Source organism: Cryptotermes secundus, unplaced genomic scaffold (assembly GCF_002891405.2).
Source record: "Cryptotermes secundus unplaced genomic scaffold, Csec_1.0 scaffold568, whole genome shotgun sequence".
Classification (NCBI taxonomy): Eukaryota; Metazoa; Arthropoda; class Insecta; order Blattodea; family Kalotermitidae; genus Cryptotermes; species Cryptotermes secundus.
The window spans coordinates 597,736-620,974 of record NW_019725423.1 but is presented as its reverse complement, the minus strand read 5'-3'; the positions used below and the strand labels follow the sequence as shown (position 1 = coordinate 620,974).

The window sequence follows — 23,239 nt, the reverse complement described above, 5'->3', positions numbered from 1 at the left end:
TTTTTTTTTATTTTTATAATAATATAGCACGAATATCCAATATAATCCCTTCATTTCTTCCAAAAATAAAAAATCTACATTATTGTTCTAAGTTAAAGATTATTTTAAACCATTACACAATTTCTCTCAAAAACGTGTCTGAACTCTTCTGTAGTAAGGTATTCTTCACTGGAAACTAAAACACCGCAAAGGGAACTACGCCATTAGCACAGGAAGTTCAGTATTATTAGCTAAAAACTTTTCATTTGTTTTGTCAGTATTGTGGCAGAGCCTGACTTAAAAGCCTGAAGAGAAAATTCAAACGTGCCGTATAACCGCTTGGATCTAGGTCATTGGGTTCAAAACCCATTCAGTCAGGGAGGGCACTTTCAATTGGCTTTACTTAATGACTTACATTTTTCTAAAATTATTATTCTTATAATAACAATTTTCAATGTAGGCTTACCTGTTGTACGTACGAGTAATCCATGTAGGCCTAACAAAGGATGGGAGTCTACCAAGTACGAGAACTCAAATTTCCGGTACACAGTAAAATCTTTCGTTTTGGGGTAAGGACCACGTATGATTCAAGACTCACCCGTCATGCTGTTATTCGACGAAATACAGTCTCATCTTACTGATAGCACTGTTAAATAAAACATCATCGAGTACAATAAACCACTGCAACTGAATCATTTTGCTGCCAAGGCTGACGCTGTAACTGAAACTTCAACAAAAGCATGAAAGCTGTGTGTCAACTACTGAAATGCAGCATAATTACATTTCAGACTGTCACCTTGTTCACACTACATACAACGACTACCACAGAGGGAAAACATTCCGTCAAAGGAAAAAATAGTCTGAATTACAAGATATTANCTCCGAAGATGGAGGCGATACGTTCCTCCGAAACGTCGGCCAAAACGAAGAATACACGGCGTCTAAACCCAGAAGACGACTTTCTTTACAAGATATTAAGTTTTGAATTTCAGGACTTAACAATTTTCCTACGGCGTGCTAGTTCGTTTAAATGAGCTTCTGGGCAAAACACAGTTAAATTCAACATTCTGACATAATACTGTAAAACAGGCACTCAGCACATAGCCCATGCACCTTTTAGGGCAGCGAAATGTAAGCATACAGGATTTGGTTACTGAAGTCGTCAATTCGGAAGCCCCTCTCTGGATGACGTATGCTTACCTAGCAAGATTTTCTTTCGATATTACTGTGACACGTAAGTCCACTGCTGGGCAACGGCTTGGTAAACGCATTCCCGATGTTACGTTCGCAGCAACATAAGGGCATCCAGTGCTAGGTATTGTGTCAATAAACACACACTTCAAAACAGGTGTTTCCTATGTGGTCCGCGCCGAGGCTGTTTGCTAGGCAACTGCGTGGTAACACACCTCTTTAACGATAGAGCTGTGTTTTCTGTGCTGCGTTGTCCGAGCCGAGACTTTATAAGGGAGCCACTTTGAAGGTGGAGTCAGTGTCGGTAAGATACAGGCAGAGGAAGTCAGTATTCGAAGAAGAATTAGAAGTCAGCCCGTGAAAACATTATGTATGATCAGAAGATTTAGTCACAATGAGACGGGTTTAATTCCGTTGCCAGGATACGACTAGTGAGCGTTGAGGACCCAAGTGCGCGTGCAACAGCGAACTGTAATGTGTGTAGATTAATGGTTGCGCTATAATTGGCTGTGATTAAGGCAGACAGTAAAAGGTGTTAATAAATCTAATCATCCAATCCAGACCCCGTTATTAGTCGTCAAAACCCGGACACGTGACATTATTATTTCACATGTAAATAGATAATTTCCTGTTTTCAATTAACATGCGATATAAATATGGTTAATGTGGCTTGTTTACGTTAGAGTTGTTACCCGGACGGCAGTAGGATTCAGTACTATGTAACGGATGGTTAGAGAAGACGAACAGCGCGTCATTATGGAACCAAAAGAATAAAGAAATGTATTCATACAGACTGAGGAGCTCTCTAGAAATGACACAGTGGAGGATGGTCTTGTTTCAAAAACACAGACCGTATAATTACTCTATTTCTCGAGGAGCCACTTGAATTTATAGAATCCAGTCCATACATTAACAACCAATTTCTCTAAAATCTATCAATAAACTACCACACATCGTCTGCGCCCTCCAAGAAGTATCTTTTATTGAGGTGTTCCACTCACGATATTGCATTCATTTCTAACTTCCCCGTATTGCCGAAAGCCAGGATCGGTCTCATTCTGCTCGACTGAATCAGCCCCTTAGCATCAAGCAAAGGGCACAGATTACGAACTTTCTCCCCACTTACTCGTATTCTTGACACCCTTCTCCTTCTCGCAACAAAAATACTTTCCTCGGGGCTTTATTTTCAAGACACCCTCAATGCATGTCCTTCCCTTAGCAACAGACCACGTATCACCATCGAGTTATATGCTCTCACAATATAATAAACTAAATCATTTACAACAAAATATCCCCATAAATAGATATCGTAATCTTCACACCCTCAGAGTAGATTATAAAATTTAACCTGTGTCTGACTACTTAATCACTACGCCATGAAGAGGGATAGGGGAATGAAGGTATAGATCCGTGTATTCTTGACTTCGGTACTACCTGGGAGGTGCGTGGTCAGCTTCACGCCCCGGCCGCTTCACCCTCGGTAAAAGAGCATTATATACACATTGGATAGGAAGGTGCATAGGTCCTAGAACCGGTCTGAACGACGTGGAAAGGAGAAAAATCTTGCTCCTACCAGGACTCGAACTCCGACCCCTATACCTACTGGGCTCAGAAAAAATAAAACATAGATGTAGCGTCACCTTTAGCAAAGACAAATACTGTAACGGAAAGGCGGTCGGTTTTGGTTGGATAACCTGAAACGAAGAAACATTTTGAAAGAGCCGGATTACATGGGAGGATAATACTAAATAGGGTCTTTAAGAAGCAGGGAAGGCGTGTGTGGTTTGCATTCATAGGACTCAGGACAGAGTCCAGTGGCGATGATGCAATGAACCTTCGGGTTCATAAAAGGCGGGGAAATGGTTAATTACGTAGGTAAGCAATTATTTGCTTCTGAAGAAGTACACTACATGGAATCATGGCAGTTACTCAAGGGTCACTCCGGTATGGTACTGTGAGAAGCGAAGTTCGTTTGAAAAAAAAAAACATTACAAAAGAATGTCTTTCGATTTTAAAAAATACACGATGTATATCTGTCAAAAAATATTTCCGGTTAAATTCATTCGGCCGATTAGAGTGACCGCGAGGTCTAAGGCATGAACTGTCTTCAATCGCTCGAACATTGAAATCGTGGGTTCGAATCCCACTCAAGGTATGGATATCTGTGTGCGCGTATATTCTGTGTTTGTGTTGTCCTGTGTGTAGGTAGCGGCCTTGCGACGGGCTGATCCCCCGTCCAAGGAGTCCTACCGACTGTGTAAGATTACGAAACTGAAGAAGAGGCTAGAGGCAAACAAAGGCTGTAGAGCCACTGATGAATGAATGAATGAATGAATAAAAGAAATTCATTCGGAACGAGAGGTACGATATTTCTCCTTTCGTGGAATATAAGGTTCGCCAAGCTGTTTATAAAAGCAACCACTGGACCATATCCTGAGGCATTTAGACAAAATTTACACCTTCAGAACCTGTTTCACTGAGATCAATTTTATTATTACCGTCCCATGACACCCAAATACCCTAACCTGTTGTTTTGGTTGAAGTTTCACAACCAAAAATGTGTTCGCATCTCTTACTTCCTCCTCCAAATGTGTGATATACACTACACAGCTGTGATATCCTGTGCTGCACGCTTTCTGCGCCTCCAATCAGGCGTGGGAGAACAGCCTCACTTCCGCACGTCTCGAGGCGATGCAGTTTTATGAATGGAAGTCTCCCGCTTGCCCGCACAGCCGGTCACGTTTCCTTCATTACGATCTACACGTAGCTACTACACTCCGGCAAACCTTTTTTTTTTTTTAATCTCTGGACCAGGATTGTTGCCAAGTTAGTTCAGGATGTTGCGTAACCTCGATGACCAACCGGTTCCACAGTGGACAGTAGCACGCGTGTCCAGCCACGTCATAAAATAAAGAAAGAACACTCCTCTTCTTTTAGACATGTTAAGATAATATTAAAATGGATTTCGGAGGTACAGGTGTGAAAGTTTGGAACTGGGCTTGACTCGCTAACAACAGTGGCAACGGTGATGAACGAACTCAGTCTGTGGAGTTACCTCGTATCTACATTCTTCTTTTTGAACTCACAAATGGGTAAACTAAAAAAAGGTAAAGTTGTCCCTGTGCTTAAATAATTCAGCACTGCTATATTAAGGCGTATGGGAGGTGGATGCATAGATCCACATTTTATTGACCTCGGCACTAGCTGGAGGTAAGTGGCCAGCTTCACGCCCCTGCAGCTTTACCCCCGGGGAAAGAGTCCCCCGTTATCCATTGGATAGGAGGTTGGATGGATCCCAGAGCCGGTCTGTATGACGTGAAGTTAAAATTCTTATACCCGGGCGCCGTATATTCATTGGGCCTATGATATGAACTCTACATCGTTCAGCATAACATCCTACACCACCCTTCTCTAGATCACATTATGTATAGTTCTACTTTCCACTGAAGTGAGTCCTCCACTTTAACAATCACCTACCTCGCATACCATCATTTCTATCTTCAAAGTACCCCTAATTACTGCACTTTATGACCTCTCCTCTAAAATTACTTTCAGTATCTCCTAAAATCTAATCCTGGGGGTACTATTTGAAATAGAAGGTTCATAGACCAGCACTGGGGGCCACCCAGCTGACCTCTCACCTCCATTTAGTGCCGAGATCAATAACTCCCGATATGTCTTCATGGAATAGTGCTTAACTAATTAAGAACACGGACAACTTTGTCGTTTTACCTAAAAGAGTGAAGTGTACGAGTTTCCATTTAGAGAGGCTCTCTACATCGTCCAGACTGGCCCTGGGGTCAACCCAACCTCACAGCCAATGGATACCGGTGGCTCTTTCCACGGGGGTAAACGGACGGGGCGTGAAGCTGACCACTCACCTCCAGCTAGTGCCGAGGTCAATAAAATGTGAATCTATACACCAACTCCCCCATACGCCTTCTTGGCGCAGTGCTTAATTACTTAAGCACAAGGACAACTTCACCTTTTACCTTACTAGAGACTATGGCCTGTGTGAAATATAGCGAAGGGCGAGCGACATGTAAATAAACCACGCTCCCATTCGTTCCAAAAACATTTCTTTCAAATGTAAGTTACAAGTGAAAATTGAGCTTTCGTTGCGGTGACTAACGAGATTACTTTCTTCTAGGTCAAGGGTCTCCAAAACTACGGCCCGCGATGTGATTTTATCCGGCCCGCGAAAAAATTCTGCAGAAATGCGCCAATTGAACTAATTTTCCAATGAGTACTGGTAAATGTGATTCCGAGCTTACTGACCTGACATATTATATTGCAGTTCGATGGCTTAGCTCTGGGAAGGTTATTTCGCGCTTCTTTCAGCTCAGGAATGAAACTGATATATTTCTTACCGAGAAAAACCATCACGAACCACTTTTATCAGATACCAAGTGGCTCTAGAAATTAGCAGTTTTGCTGATCTGGTGAACCATATGAACCATTTGAATTTAAAGTTGCAGGGTGAAAATAACTTAGTCTGTGATTTATTTGCACTTATCAAGGCATTCAGAGCAAAGTTGATACTTCTGGAAAGCCAAGTGAAAGTTGTAACTTTGTTCATATGCTATACTGTGCAGAGTGGCATAAAAAGGGTGAAGCAGAATTTACTTCCTCGTTTGCAAATTTACGGAGTGGCATAAAAAGGGTGAAGCAGAATTTACTTCCTCGTTTGCAAATTTAGTCATTTTAGATTTGAAACAACAATTTCGGAAGCGATTTGCTGATTTGGATTCCAGTGCTCAGGAAATTAGATTGTTTCAAAATCCGTTTGACTGTGATGCTGCATGTGTCCCAAGTCAAATTCAAATGAAAATTATTGAACTCCAGGAAAATTATCATATTAAAGACAAATACAAGGAAGGAAATTTGATCGAATTTTATAAATTTCTTAACTCTGAGCAATTTCCAAATTTAAAGAAATTTGCTTGTAAATTTATCTCCATTTTTGGGACGACATATCTGTGTGAACAAACTTTTTTTTCCCCTGATGAAATACATCAAGTCGAAATACAGGGCAAATTTATCCGATGAACATTTAAAGTCGCTACTTGTGATTAGGGTTTCAAAATTTGAACCTCAATTTAATCAGATATTAAGAATGCAAAAAGAGTTCCATCATTCACATTAATTGTTTTATTATAATTTGTGATGAAAATATGAGCATTTGCTGCTACTGCCTGTTGTCATTAATATACGATAATTTATTCTCATGTACTTTGTATTTAGTTTATGAAATTCTGTGCTTTCAATAAAACTCATATACCTAGAGTTATTAATTTCTCACTTTATCCGGCCCGTTGAAAGTGCTGAATTACCTAATGTGGCCCGCGGTTCGGTAAGTTTGGAGACCCCTGTTGTAGGTCATGACGCAGTGTAGCTTGGTAGACAGGCATTAATATCTAGGGAGAACCTGTTCCCTGCGAAACGTTGATACCAACCAATCTACACGGTGTCAAATACAGAAGACAGGAGTCATGGTATGCTATGACATTCATACTTCAGTGCTGAATTTTGCTAAGGCCTTTGAATCAAATCACCAGGTTTCTTCTAATAAGAGTACAAGCAATTTCAAATGCTCTGAACACAGAACCAACATGAGATGTGTCATATTAATTTACGTTAACATCGTGAATCCACCTATTTTACAGAATATTTCCTTTGAAACAAAATAATAAATACAAGGGCCTTCACACTTAATTGAATATCGGCGCTCCGGTGTCGAGGCGAGGGCAAGATAACACCTTCGCAACATTAACCTGGTTCACAAGTATTCATCACATCAGTGGGTATTCGAAACAAAAATCTGACAAAATTCTAAAGAATCTTTTAAAAATTAAGATAACAGATAAATCTATCTCTGTAACAGGGCGTGGAGGCCCATAGGGATGTGAGACGCGAAGCTCCGACATTTTCTAGACAGTCGGCTCACAAACGGCGTTGTCAGCCTTATGCGCCGGTCGAACTTTGCTCCCAGGAAGATTCCTGGTACTCATTTCTGTTAGTGGCTGAGTCGACCACAGGGCCGTAGTGAGCCTTGAAGGATTACGTTAACTTAAAATATTCTGACCACATCACGACTCGAACCCGCGACCTTCCGGCTTGTAGCATAGCGTCTCAACCAACTACGCTACCGCGTGCCCCCATTTAAAAATTAAACACTGAAATATATGGCAAAAAACGTAGCGAAATTCTGAAAGAAATCAATGAGGTGTATGAAATGTTCCGGGTGGAGTTCTTAAAAAAACAGGGGGGAGAGAGAGAGAAGTATTTTGTGAACCTGAACAATAAGAACAATGAACTGAAGTTGTACATATCGCGTTCATGCCCCAACATATTTGCCTCCGTAGTGGACAGTCAGTCGCTGTAAGGAACTACGTCATATCCTGTCATTAATTGCAGGTTCACATCGTCTGCAGGCAACTCGAATTGTTCAGCTTCTGGACTTGTATTTCTTCCGCCAATTTCAACTCACTTGTCACTATGGCCACGCGTGTAAAGATCAACCCGTAGCTCCCAATTAGCACCCTACTATAAATACAATATCCGTTTGCGAAGCTATGTGATGACGGCTACACACCTGAGAACGGTGCGACAACGGGAAAAGCAAATGGAAGACACACCGATGCTGGCCAGTTACACACCGAGAAGCAGCGAAAAACATCGACGCAATGCATTAAAGAATAATTATGAATTTTAAACGGATTTAATGTCATTAAGTCAAAATAATAACATAAAACTGCCATAACTGGCGTATTTCAAAACTGTAAAAAGGTAAAGTTGTCCCTGTGCTTAACTAATTAAGGACCACGCCATGAAAGCGTATGGGGGAGTGGATGAATGGACCCACATTTTCTTGACCTCGGAACTAACTGGAGGTGCGTGATTAGTTTCACGGCCAGGCCGCCTTACACCCGGGGAAAGAGCCCCCGGTACTATCCGGCTGTGAGGTTGGGTGGACTCCAGAGCCGATCTCGAAAGCTCATTTCAAGCGCAACTGAAAGTGGGATATTTGATTTCAAAAGGATGTTGTTATCTATTTACATTAGATGCATCAGCGTTCAGTAATTAGGCACTCAAAAGGGATAAACTGTTTAAGGTAAAGCTGTCTGTGCTTAAGCACCACGTCAGGAACGCGTGTGGACGACAGAAAATAAAACTCCTCTTGGACTGAATGCTCCGGCCACTTTGCTCCGAGGAAAAATAAATCCGGTCGCGGTAGCGTAGTTGCTTGAGGGGCTATGCTACAAGCCGGAAGGTCGCGGGTTCAAATCCAGATGAGGTGACTGGATTTTTTCCAATTGACCTAATCCTTCCAGCCGCACTATAACCCTGAGGTCGACTCAGACTCTAACAGAAATGAGTACAAGGAACTAATTAAATAATTTTCCTGGGGAGTAAAGCGCGGACGGTGCGTAAGGCTGAGAACCTTACAGCCATCTTTGAGCCGATTGTCTAGAATCTGGACAATCGGCTCAAAGATGGCGGTAAGGTTCTAGACTATCTAGACTCTAGATAATGTGGGACCCTCAACGTCTCACAACCATATGGGCCTACTTTTTTTTATACTTTTTATTATTGGGATAGACTTGAAAGGATTCTGACGATGGTGTATACTGTACTTCTTTTGACTTATTTTGGACATCACCCATCGTCTGGTATGTAAAAGACATACATATCAGACGGTGGGTGAAGTCCAAAATAAGCCAAAAGAAGTGGTTTTTATTATTGTTTAGATGAGCGATCACAGTGGCCGCGCAGTCTTAGGCATGAAGCGTCGTCGCCAGCTCGAACACTGGGGTCGTGGGTTCCAATCCCACTCGAGGCATGAATATCTACATGCGTTTATTCTGCGTGCAGGTACCGGCCTTGCGATGGGCTGATCCTCCGTCCACAAGGAGTCCGACCGTCTCTGTATAGGATTAAGAAACCGAAAAAGCTGCTATAGGATCCAAAGGTCTGTAGAGCCATAGCGAGACAAAGAAAAATATTGCTTGGATAGAAATGTGGGTTCACCTCAGAACAGGTGTGGACTTGGTTGCAAAGATAAAAATACATACTCCTGCCGAGCCCACAGCCATTCACTCTATAGAATGAGGTATTTCAGGCCATTCTTAAGCAACGATGACTTCATTTATACCAAATTTAATAGAATATTTCTGTATTACAATTATATTTCCAAATATTTAAAAACTGAAGTATGCCTATTCCATTACAGCGTGTTCAGAAAGAGACTGAAGCCACTGACAAAAGGCTTCCTTCCCTTTCAGTTTTAAATAAAAAAAAAAGTGTTTACCCTTTATCAAAGAATGTTCACCTTTGAAAGTAATGCACGAATTCGGAGTTATGAAACCGAACGATTCACTGTACATATTTACGAGAAATAACATAATGGCAACCACTTACAAAAAATTTTTTTATAGCGGTAACTTCTGTAATTATTCAATGGAATTTCTTACATGGGTATTTTTTCCATGAATTAGGTCTCTGAACAAATGGTACGACTTAAACATTAACCTCTTCTAAGACTGTCGCTGGGTAGATAATAGCACAGAAATTGTGAACATTACCTTAGGCTGCTTTTACAACATTCAGACCTAAGCTACTTTAAGTAAAACAAAAACTTACATTGCAAAGCCAACTGTGAAACCAGACATATACAATGCATTCAGCCCACACCAGAGGTTCTGCTGCTGATGGTTTATTTCACTCGATAAATGTATCGAAAAACAAATAAATCTAGAATTATTGAAACGGATGAAACGTCTTTGATCCAACAGAGAGTGGAGGAAATATAAACCAGACATAAAGCGCGTTACTCTATTACATCATAATGTTAATATGTCTGCTCACAAACATCACTAAAAAAGGGGACGCACAAGAGATGAAACTCCGTCATATCAGTTCTGCTACCAAACATTTTTATGTTTAGTTTTTGTTTTTTTTTTACTTCTATGAGACATGCTGTGTCGAATCCCTTCTCGTTTCTTACTTCTTGCTTCCGCGTAATACCTTCAATTAAGTATATGCCATACAAAAATGACTCCCAACCAACAATCAAATTCAGGGTTCTCCTTCCCGCATAACAAAACACCTGAGAGGGGAAGGCAAATATGAACGAGTCTGTAATTTACAAGTTACAAAAACAGAGTCGTTTGGTCTTACAATTGTACGCCTTTACACTCGAGGTTCGTCTAACGGGAAATCAGATGACCGTCAGGTCTGTGTGTTGACGGATGTTAAATCTGAAAAACAGCGGGGAGCGTGTTTACTTGCCATTAAAGTCTTTCTAATCAGAAAGCCAATGGCCCTAATCACTACCCAGAACTGTCAGCGTCCCCGATTCGTGATTCCTCGCATTCGTACTCCTCAAGCCCCGAGACTCGGACTACAAACCGAATGTCCAAGTTTCTCGTGATTTTCTTCAGTCTTCTTCTCTTCTTTCTACATTTACCAAACAACTACGTGTCGTAACCATGACGATCAAAATATGCTCAGCTTTCGGTCCAACAAATAGGTCTACCGAATAGAACAAGATGTTAGGTAAGCAATTAATTCATAGTTATTCGAAATGTGGTGTTGGAGAAGGATGGAGAAGATCAGTTGGACCGATTATGTGAGAAATGAAGAAGTGTTAATTAGAGTCAGTGAGCAGAGGAATATCCTACACGAAATAAGAAAACGGAAGGCTAATTGGATTGGTCATGATTTACGCAGAAACTGCCTTCTAAAAGAAGTTATTGAAGGAAAGATAGAGGGGCGGATAGAAGTGACAAGAAGACGAGGAAGAAGACGTAATAAGATGCTGGATGACCTTGGGGACAGAAGAGGATACTGTCATTTGAAGGAGAAAGCTCTAGATCGCACTAAGTGGAGGAATTGTTTTGGAAGAGACTGTGGACCTGTCGTCTGACAGATTACTGATGATGTTGATTCAACTCTCGAGTAGTTCACTCCATCTGACCCTACTTTAAACCAATTTCATCCACATAACATCCTATTCTTGAATATTAAATTTAATATCATTATCTTTTCTGATCCCATTTCCCAAATAATCTCGTAACATGAAGCTCTTTTTTTAAAAAAAGGGCCAGTGATCGAGGTTAGCGCTTTCTAGGGGACCCAACAGATTAGGTGTCTCCCAACCCTCACCTCAGGACGGAAACAGATTGTTTCCGAAACGTCGTGTTTTCTAGTCTCTAGAATACCGGATGATGGAAAAAGTCCAAAACCCCAGTAATTCTGAGTGTTATACACCATTGTCAGAACCCTTTAGAATCAACAAAGATTCCTTATCCATCTCTCGTTTCTACACACGTCTCACACATGTGCTGACCATCTTAGTCCTTTTCATTTTATAATGCTAACGATACAAACTCAAAACAAAAATACTCATACAAATTGAGGATCACCTCGTGATGAAATTACCTCAGCTCTCATGAGCTCAAGTGTTCTCTAGAAAGGAACTTTCTCCGAAGTACTCATCTACCGTAGCTAATTAATTAGGGCTATTTCACACACAGATACGTTCTTAAAAAAGCTATATCAGACTGTCACGGTAGCCGCGCGGTCGCATTAACTGTCTTCAGTCCCTCGGAAGGCGAGATCGTGGGTTCGAATCCTAAACAAGGCATGTATGTTTGGTGTGTGTGTGTGTGTGTGTATGCGTTTATTTCGTATTTGTGTTGTCCTGTGTTTAGGTAGAGGACATGTAACGACCTGATCACCCGTCCAAGGAGTCCTACCGTGTGTAAAATGGTCATTAAACTGCGAAATCAGCCCTATGCTCCAAAGTAGGAGCAAGAGGAGAGGAAAACGCTATATCAACTGCGAATAAGTGTCTCTATGNAGAAGTGACAGGCGACCAGTTGTGTAAACAACTGTCACTTCTCACACCCTCGAACCCACCCCCTTGTCTGAAATTTTTCTTCTGCGCATTCAAGGTTACTCCTGGACTTGTTCGAAGTTACGTGACACTTGCTATAACAACGATACGAAAGTTCTGTACAGGACTCTGACTCCATGCCTGTTACCTCGAAGTTCATTTAACGATTCTGTAACAAGAGCAGAGGCCTCATGCTATGAGAGGATGAATGCATACGACGAAGAACGTGTAGAACCTGGGGCACTGGGCAAAATCTGAACTGTGATGGTGACCAGTCGGACTTGTATTCAGAAAACTCTCAACACGAGTCTGATGAACCACCATTTCAAATTATGTGGTACGCCAGAAATACGTTTATTAAACATTAGGCAAAAGGGAATTACAAGTTCAACACAGTACGAAAATTCGCAAGGCCTCTAGCGCGGAAGCCTGCTGGTCATTTTGTGCACTAAATTGCCCTGGCGTTCAGAGTTCTCTAGCAACACCGCATCCAACACCTCGTTTCATTCATGAATGGACCTGAACTTCATGTCCCCAGGCACCATACCGGGCGACTGCTTCCTCATGGTGTCACTAAACCCTTCCTTCCCCCTCCTCGCACCTGACTTACTACTTTGGCTTCTTTCTCCTCTCACGTCCGTACACTTCATCTCCTCCAGCCGCTCAACTCGCTGGCAGGAGTAAATCTTCATGTGTCGCGTCCCAATGTTCCTTCTTAACGGAGGGCAAAGCTCCTGAACAATTTCTGAACTTTTAGTGGCCTCAACTATTTAGGCCTACTCGAAACTTCCACATCTCATGTACTCGAAATTATTTGCCGGCAGAGATTAAGGGTAAATTTCACTGTTCTCCTTTGTTACGTAAGGGAAAATGAAGGCTATAATTTATCACCTTTTAAATTCGTTCTGTATAATAAAATTTTAAAATTATCCAACGTGCGCCTTTAACTTCATTACCCATACTGTAATGCTGTACCTTGTAACGTTCAAGGACTGTAAATAGACGTTAATAATAAACCTTCGGGTCGCACAAATTGAGGATAATGTTTTCACTGAGCGATTGTTACCTTCTCAAGAAGGATTGTACATCATGGAGTTATTCACTTTTTATTTTGAAGCAAATCAAAGCAAAAACTTCTGTGCTACAATATTCTTATGTCCATAATACGTTCTATCTTTTCTAGTACAGTGTTACAAAAACCTGGCTTCACAAAATAATCAAAAAAAAATCAACCTGGCATTAAAAAGGTTGATATGTTATTTATTCCTAATCCGAGAATGTAATTCCAAGAACTAATCCTTCATATTCGACGTGCCACGTTATTAATTTTTTTTTCTGTGGCGCTACAGCCCCAATTTGGGCCTAGGCCTACCTCCATGAAACTCTCCGTTTCACTTCGGTTTACTAGATCTTACACATTCGGTAGGACTCCTTGGGCGAGTGATCAGCTCGTCGCAAGGCCTCTACCTGTAGACAAAACACAGAAAAACGCACACAAACATCCATGCCCTGAGTGGGATTAGAACCCACGATCCCGGCTTCCGAGCGAGCGAAGACAGTCCATGCCTTAGACCGCTCGGCTACCGTGACCGGCATGTTATTAAAATACCAACAAACAAATTTCACATGAAACACAAAATCTTACTTCAGTATAGAGATCACTACTAAAGTTCATACCAACGTAGCTAAATAGTAGACAGAAAATTTATGTCAAAACCCGAAACGAATAGAAAAATGTTTTAACAACTGCTTGTACTTTGGAGATGATTGTTTCTCCGGTACAAAATAAAAACAGTTACTATCGGATGCCCAGCCTAGAATATTTTCAGTTCCAAACCCATGTTGTCCTATAATACTCCTTTAACGTTCTTAGACATTACAACTACCGTCCTTAAAGCAAACTGACGGCATTGTACACATGTGCGTAAAGACCGAACAGAAGAAAACTTGATGGTTCAACGATTTTGCTGAAATACTCTTTTCTGTACTGCGGCAGAGTTTTATTTTACTCACTACGAGGGCTATTCGGAAAGTAACCTTCGTTTATTTTAGGCAACTAATGTATGAGCGGGGGAGAGCTCGCGCATGCGAGGTAGCGCCTCGACTTACTGCCTTGCAAAACATCACAGAAATGGTCATCTAGTGTTTGTTCTTGCCTGTCTCTAGAGAGTATTATACCGTGTCCTGCTATTGGTAAATCCATAAGCTGCGAAATTCACGCTGTTACCTTCTTTCTTCACGCTAAAATTATCCACGCTGCGGAAATTTATCGTGAATTATGCGCGGCGGTTTACGGCCAAATTGTAATGACTGAAGGAACTGTAAGACAATGGCGTAGAATGTTCAGACATGGGCGGGCGAACAAATGTTCACAATGAAGAGCGAAGTGGTCGCCGGTGCACCTGTACTGTTGACTAAAAAAATCTGTGAAAGATGACGCTTTACAATTTCAGGACTGTCGTGTGAATTTTCACAAATTTCACGCACTATTCTCTATGAGATCATCTCAATTAGGTTAGGTTATCACAAGTTTTGTGCAAGATGAATTTCGAAAATGCTCACGGGTGTAAACAAAACGCAGAGAATTTCTTCACAGGTCACTTGTAACCTCTACACAAGGTCAAATTGCTGATGGAGGAGACGACTTTCAGATGTTGAGGCTAGCTCCGGATATACTAAATAAGCAGTTCCGGACCTCCGAAAAGAGATGGTCCTAGTTTACTTAATCATTCCAACAGAACGCACCGACAGTGGAAATACAGACCACGCTATGAATGCTTCCTCTCTGGCATTAACTAAATCACTTACATTACCTTCCTCGCATCTTATTCGACGCTTATTAATAATAAGGTTGAAATATTCTCTTTGAATAACACACAAATGCATATTTTGTGCAAGAATTTTACCCGAATATCACAAAATACAAACATCTGTTTGTTGCTTGGTTCATTTACCAACGTTTCATTAAGTGCATGTTATAAGCGTCCAAGGAAAGAATAATTAAAAATGGCGAACTCTGTGGTCAGTGTAAGAAAACGGCAATGGCGTTTCTAATGGAGTTAATACACAGCACTTGCCTGAGACAACGAGAAAAATGATTAAAATAATATAGTTAGCAGACAACCAAGCCGATATTCGAGTTAGCAGGACAGCTAACCACCCCATCGCGAGTCTATATGTATTCTCCCGTACTATCTGTGCCAGCCTCCCAATACCGGGTACCGGAGAAGTTAATGTCATGATGCAAGTCTTGACATTGGAACGCAGCGGCCATGATCTGGTAACTGCTTCTGTCACTTTTTGTGCTTCATTTCCTAGCTACAGAGGCGCACCAGCTGATGATGATAACGGCACCTAGTGGCACGACACCGTACTTCCCACTGACCTCTCATCTCTGTTCGTTTTTTCTAATGTGTTGTCAAAAGACATTCACTTCTTCCACCTGCAACTTGATAATGTTCCAACAAAAGCCAATGAATTCGACATATTAATGCTTCCAGTGTTCTTCATGCTTACAGTTAGGAGTCAGGGCCAGATCTGCAACCTGTGTTCGCAGGCAAACAACGGTTCGGTTGTACAGAACTATTAGGCTTACTTCGGACTCTGTCCATCGTCTGGTATATAGAAGACAAAAACCACAACGTTTCGGAAACTGGATCTGTCCAGTGATTCAGACCAGCTCTTTCTAAGGGCCCAACTGGGTAGGTTCATCCTGTCCCATCCACCTGAGGACGGAGACATATCCAGTCTCCGAAACGTTGTTCTTTTTTTGTTTTATATATATCGGACGATGGATAGAGTCCAAAATAAACCTTATAGTTCTGCACAGCATACACCATCGTCAGAATCCTTTAAAGTCTATCCGGTTCGGTTGTTATAATTTTCCCAATTACCAATCACTATTTTGTATCGGGTACAGAGCTGCTAATGCCAACATATCAACTACGGAAGCCCGATTGTGCTACAGCAAAGGTAACTTTTAAGATGTGGGGCTCATTTTATATTTCTTGATGCCTGACCTGCGGTTAGGAGTTCTGGGGCAAAAACCATTTTCAAGCATTTTTATGCTGAAACTGGAAAAGTAACATTTTCGATTAAAGGTTAACGTAAAGTTTTTTCTGTGCGTAATTAAGCATGACAACATTAAGACTAAAGATCACGCACTCTAACTTTCGGCCCAAGATGGAGGTGACTGCACAGCTTCACCAACCGGCCGTTTCACCCGAGCACGCGCCATAGCTCATACGGTTAGTCGCTGGCTTCCCACTGCGGCGGCCCGGGTTCGATCCCGGGTCTGGTCAAGTGGGACTTGTGGCGGACAAAGCTGGGGCAGGTTTTCTCCGAGTACTTCGGTTTCCCCTGCCAATCTTCATTCCACCAATTCCTCCACAATCACCCTCACCTATCATCTGGGGCTGGTACAATAGACCAGAAGTGGCCGCAGTGCAAGGGACTTAGTCCTACCCCACTAGCGTTAAAAAAGAATTCACCCGAGTAGGAAAGACCCCGGTACCCACATGATAAGAGGGTACGTGGGCCCCAGAGCCAGTGTGAAGAAAATTCTCTCTTCCCCGAGAATAAAACCCATGTCGCCCAGCTAGTGGCCTCGCCTCTTAACATTATATATCATCTTTATTAAACACGATGCGTAAACCTCGCCCTAAAAAGTTCCCACGACAAAATTAAAGCTGCCAATAGGGGCATCGTCTTATGCCCATGCCACCTCAGTCAAACTGAAAAATATTCGAGAAAGAAACAGATCAACAGGATGACAATTTATCTTAGCCGGTGTTTTGTTATGTTACTTTCATCTTCGAAAATAACGTTTTCAAGACGAAACCAGAGCAACTTCAGGTCATGCAAAGCTGGGCGAGAAACGTGGCTAAATTACGAATGAACCTGCAGTACGAATCCACCGTTTACCTGTAGTGAGAACAATTATAAAAATCTTTAGTGAGGATCACCGCTCTCCGAGTTCGAACCTTGGATTCCTGGATTAAAAAGCAGTGGGTACAAGAAAGGAGATATGAAATCTTAAAAAAAAAGTCACACCATGACAGCTTAGAGCATCACGTGACCATACATTTCTCAAACCAAGACAGGATCCGATTTTCATGGTTGCTTTGCTATTCAATCAAACAGAATCGAAGTTGAATCTTAACAGTTCCACACCTGCTAATGTATGAACTGGGTAGATTGCTAGTTAATAGCTAGATGTCGCCTTCTGGGATGTGGCGCCGTGTATGTCTTGTGTTAACCGACGTTTCGGAGGAACCTATCGCCTCCATCTTCAGGGTAGAAAAATTTGAGAGCGAGGAACCAGCTAGGCGATACGTTCCTCCGAAACGTCGGTTCACACAAAATCTACGTGGCGCTACATACCAGAAAGCGGCGGCATTCTTCATAGTCACCGCCGTGAAAACCTCACTCTTACACAATAGCTAAATGTTTCAGAGCAGACATAAAATTAAATCAACAGGCCTAAGCACGCCTATGACTGGTCTCCGAATTTTAGCGGGGGCAAAGATGAAGGTTAGGTTTAGTCTGGCAGCCTTGAAATCCTACTTGCACTTGCTGGGTGAGAATCCAGTGCAACGCGGGGACTCAAGAAGATAACCATCGAGACAGCACAAAGTACATACGAGTATAAGAGATTGCCCACTACGAGGTCACGTCTACAGCGAAACCATTATCTAAATAGGAAATAAATTCGTAACTAATCTAATGCAGAGAAAAAAGGAGAATAAGACTCAGATTTAATGATTCGATAGCGACTGGATCATGCATCAGATATGATAAACACGCTTCTGACTCCCGATGCACGATCTACAGTGTCACAGTGAGTTCAGACATGCATACAACCGTTTATCATCCTCTTATGAATAAAGAAATATATTTTTTGAGAGGCAATTACATAAATAAAAATTCATGTTTGGATTTTGCTTCAAACTCAGCCACATAATTTACTGTGTATTAATTCTGAAATTATCCTAACCTTCAAGAACTTTCCCGAGCCAGTCACCAGTACAAGGCAATCATATAACTGACGATTTCCAAAATAAAGCATATGAAACGTAAATAAGTTTAATAAGTTTGTTTTTAATTATAGCCTACTTTTCAAAGATTAAACTGGAGATTAAAATGATATATATTCATATTTTTCTGACTTTCTGTTCGTCGACAATCCTGATCATTAACCTAGAGAGGGCGCGCCCAGACGACACACCAATATTTTTCGCTACAATAAAATGCTGGGAATGACTAAGTGCTTCAAATGATTTCTGAGAGTTCTGGAGATTAATATACACCGCGGAAGTCGACTGTCCCTGACTTCAGCTCTATCCCTGCACAGTGATGATGACGGAACCTGAATTTAAACTACGGGTACAACTTCTGTTATGTCGTCGTGTTTCATTATTTATTCACCTTTTCTTTTTCTGTTGTAACCTTGCTATTACGGCGCCTTTAGTGATCGAAAATCGCCACTGCTAATGTGACATCATATCCGGTATGTGCAGAATTACGCAGTCATTCACGAAAGACTACACCGAGAACTTAGATAATACCTTCCATCTCATTATGAAAACAAATGAGGATATTAAGGATTTTTTTCCTATTTTAGTTTCTCCCTTTCCCTTCCCAGAGTGACTCACTACTGTCCTCTTGTCTCTCACAGCGAAGGCCGTTCTCTTACGTAGCTCAGAGGCATCAGCAACAAGCCCAGTCTTTTATTAAGACAACACATTGGTCGCGCCATACCTCAAGCGGTTAGTCGCTGGCATCTCACCATGGAGGGCCGGGTTCGATCTCGGGGTCTGGTCAACTGGGATTTGTGGTGGACAAAGTGGCGCTGGGGCAGGTTTTCTCCGAGTACTTCGGTTTCCCCTGCCAATCTTCATTCCACCAATTGCTCCACAATCACCCTCACCTATCATCTGGGGCTGGTACAAGAGGCCAGAAGTGGCTGCAGTACAAGGGACTTAGTCCCTCCACAGTAGCAAGGGGCTTATAACAAGATATAACAAGATATAACAAATATAACAAATAAGATATAACAAATTACAGAGGAGCGGTGTGGTACAATATTCTGAAATTCAGAAACAGGATCAGCTTAAAGAGGAACGAGGGGGCACGCGGTAGCGTAGTTGGTTGAGGCACTATGCTACAAGCGGGAAGGTAGCAGGTTCGAGTCCCCATGATGTGGATTTTACTCAATTGACCTAATTCTTCCAGCCGCAATATGGCCCCGGGGTCGACTCAGCCTCTAGCAAAAATGAGTACCATGAATATTTCTGGGGGGGGGGTAAGAGACGGGAGGCGCGTAAGGCTGACAACCTTACCGCCATCGGTGAGTCGACTGTCTAGAGAAAATGTGGGACCCTCATCGTCTCACAACCCTATGGGCCTTCATGGCTTGTTGCGTAAATAGGAACGACAAAACGATATGAATGAGTTAGACCGAATTTAAGAATCCTATTCCTGTGTTGGACACACTCACGTGTACTATAGCACAGATCTCTCTGTAGGGCGTCTATAACTGTCAGCAGTTCTCGGTGCTTATGTACTACACATGCACGTATAGCTCCTAACGTCCGGGACATCTAAACAAGAAGCTTGTAGTCACACACAGCGTCAGTACCGCGGGATATGAATAAACCGGCTGTATTTCAAATATCTGAAGAGGTTCCATGCTACGTTATCCTGAACCTTGGAATACTGGTATGAGCGCTTTAACAGGGGTGTGGCCCCCTTTAAAATTCAAAACTCTTACATTCTCCACGTGATTTTTGGGGGCAAACAGCGGTAGTTTACAACACACCATTAACCGACAGATGCAGTGTGTTTCCTGCGAGGTAAGAACTATTTAAATTTAATTCAGATGAACTGAATATTCCAATAAAGAGCTAGAATTGTGAGGGCCTACCTCAGGCTCTTTGGCTCGTTCAGAACAAAACATTGCAGAAATCTACCTCTCAGATTCGTAATTTTTGTTTGTCTGTCTGTCGATCGGCACGTAACAAATCAAGAAGAGTTCGGGTAATTTTGACAAAATTTTATGGCTGAAGTCCTTGAACAAATTCGACGAACTATTTAAATTTTTATAAGGATTAGCATAATAGAAATAGTATATATATTTTAATATAAGGACTTAAATACGAATTCGTAGATCACACAGTTGGTGATAAAAAGTCTAGTTTGTTATCGGTATATCCAAATAAGTGAAGCAGGAAATTTTCCCGGCAAGCCTCAGACCCAGAAGTCTACATGTTAGCCATGCTGCTGTAGTACTTGTATAATTAACAATTACATGAACATTACTTTCTAAGTGCATGCATAAGTACGAGATATTCACCTTCATATTCGGGCCATATACAGGGTGTTTGCAGCGAGAGCATAGTGACCGATCCATGAAGTTGAAACCATCTGCATGATGTATTATTTCTTAATTTATTTAAAGGCGTTTTTTTCGACTAAATAGATACATAGCGTCGGATTTTAAGACGACTATGAATGGTGTAATGCAAAGATATGGAAGGAAGTGGCAAAGATACCAAGATACTGCGTCCCCACTCGATCGAAGGTGCTCACGAAACCATGTGAATGTCATGTTAGCCGGCACCAGTANGTCCGACTCCATACAAAGGCACTACTCCAGACTATCAAAGATTTCATCTTGCCCCATTCTCAAACTTAGCTTTGTCAGTTTTTTTTTCTTAAAATGAAAACATAATAGGTTCTTATAAATTAATGCTTATCAAGATTTTATAAATTTATATAAATATAATATAAATACATAAATATAAATATATATAAATAAATAAATAAATAAATAAATAAATATAAATATATACATACACAAACACACACATATATTAACGCCGCGACTTACATGACTTTGAGTTACACGAATCCGTAGACAGATGGACACACATGTAAAGGTAAAATTATCCGTGCTTAACTATTTAAGCACTACGCCAAGAAGCCGTATGGGGGAGTTGATGTATTTACTCCCGATCAAAGAGCCCCCGGTACCAATTGGATAGGAGGTTGGGTGGATCCCAAAGCCGGTCTGACGAAGTGGAGACAATTTTTGACCCTACCGTGTCTTGAACTCAGATTCCTAGGTCGTCCAGGCCGTAGCCAGTCGCTATAATTACTGCGATATCCCGGCTCCCATGGGCACACATGCACTTTTTAATTAATTTAAACAGTTTAAATACCTTAACTTCTAGATCATATTGCCGGATGTACAGGGTCTGTAGTATAATATACTACAGTACAATATGCTATGTCATGATATATACGTTTACTGTACATGCTTTCTTCAGCTGTTACTATCCACTGCAAGGAACGTATCAAACATATCGTACTTAAGCACTGCTGGACTTGCAGGAAAACATTCGGAACGAATTAACCGTGTAAGCAGGGGCCTTTCTGTACAAGCAAAGAGAAAACACGAATTTATAATCGGTTTACTGAACTTCTGCAATGGGGTAGAAGCATATTCCGCAATTATAGAATTCAAACATGCTTTCTATTTTGAAGCGGGAGATGTACAAATGACCAGATTCACAATGAAAATGCCCCACTTCCGTTAAACATGTATTTTCCTGGAAAACACAGCATTGCGATTATAGAAATATGTCTATTATGTCCGTACTGCAAGAATCGTCATGTTGGCATAAATGTGTTTTCCCACTATAAAAACCACAAAGAGGTACGTAATAGTCACACATCTATTTACAGCCTGTCACAGCATTGTACACCCTGAGTTGCACAATTCGACTTTCGTTTAACAGTTACTTCATAATCATTTCAATGCTCGGTCTTAGTCTTACTTCAGATCATTCTTATTTTACACACAGAACATCTTTCGAACACTTAAAAGACTGAAAGAATATGCCCCTATAACAGTCTTTAAATCCATCACTACTTCATAATTATCTTCACGAATTTGGAATAGATAAGATACGATCAATGACTGCCCGGTCCAGAAAACCGAATTTAACGGCCGTGGGGATTCGTTGCGCTGAACACGCGACACCCTCTATCCGCAAAAGTTGGCGCTAAACTTCGCCGACAAGCGGCGGTCGCTCGGTATAATTCGCTTGCGGACTAAAATCACGGAGTCTGTTGCTTGCTTTGATCAATGATTGCGGGCCAATAAGATAATAAGAAGCAAGCCTGGAGAAAAATAAACAACGATAAATTTACGGAATCACACAAAAGTATAACTCAGAACTTATACATCAGTCATAAACTAACACTTCTCATGCATTGCTCGAAATATAAGCATAAAGCATTGACCCTCACGACGAGGACCGTATGATGCTTCAGAAGATCTGCGAAAGAAAATTTCTCCTGTCGTCTCTCAACAGTTAAAGCAAACTATAGACTATAGGCCCTATGGCAATTCAGCAACAGAAACGAATTAATACGCTGTCACGGAAACACATGGGTCAGGTCATGTGAGACTTGTGGTGGACAAATTGGCACTGGGGCAGGTTTTCTACGAATACTTCGGTTTCACCTGCCAATTCGCATTCCACTGATTGCTCCACAATAATCATAATCATCACCATCATCTGGGGCTGCTACAATAGGCCAAACAGTGGCCGCAGTACCAAGTGGACCCGGTCTCACTCCATAAGAGGGAAAAAAGCCAATTCAAGTACACGAACTACGCTAATTTGATTTCTCACGCTACACTTCACTTAAGTGTAATTTGATTCCTCAACTCACCTGTAAGCATGCAATGAGCAATATAAGGTACCAACACAAATATGAGAATCCAATTTACTGGGCATATTTTGTATTATCATAAATATTGCCTTCTATAACCAAAAACGGGTACTCACGTAATAGACAATTAAGCCCTAACTACAAGAAGTAACAACAAAATTTCGCTCATGGTTATTTTACCTTGAATTAAAAGCTATTTCTTGTTCAGCAAACTGCCGCTCATAATATTCTTCCATTAACAGGCCAGTGACGTGGTACTGTTCACAATATTGCTTAAGGTAACGTAACGGATTCCGAAACTTCCGTCCAACATCAGCCTCTTGACCCAAGGTTCATTTATCAGATGGTGTCCCTAGTATATTGTGACGCGCTGAGCTATGGATGACGCCCCCCCCCCCGCCCGCCGCGGCGCGCCGGGCCGCGGCG

General features: G+C 41.5%; 1 protein-coding gene across 6 annotated transcripts in view; it reads right to left on the bottom strand.

Annotated features, from left to right (window-relative positions):
• LOC111863372 (protein C-ets-1) overlaps positions 1 to 23,239 on the bottom strand; it is a 492,047-nt gene that overhangs the window by 282,198 nt on the left and 186,610 nt on the right. The gene's annotated exons all lie outside the window — the stretch shown is intronic.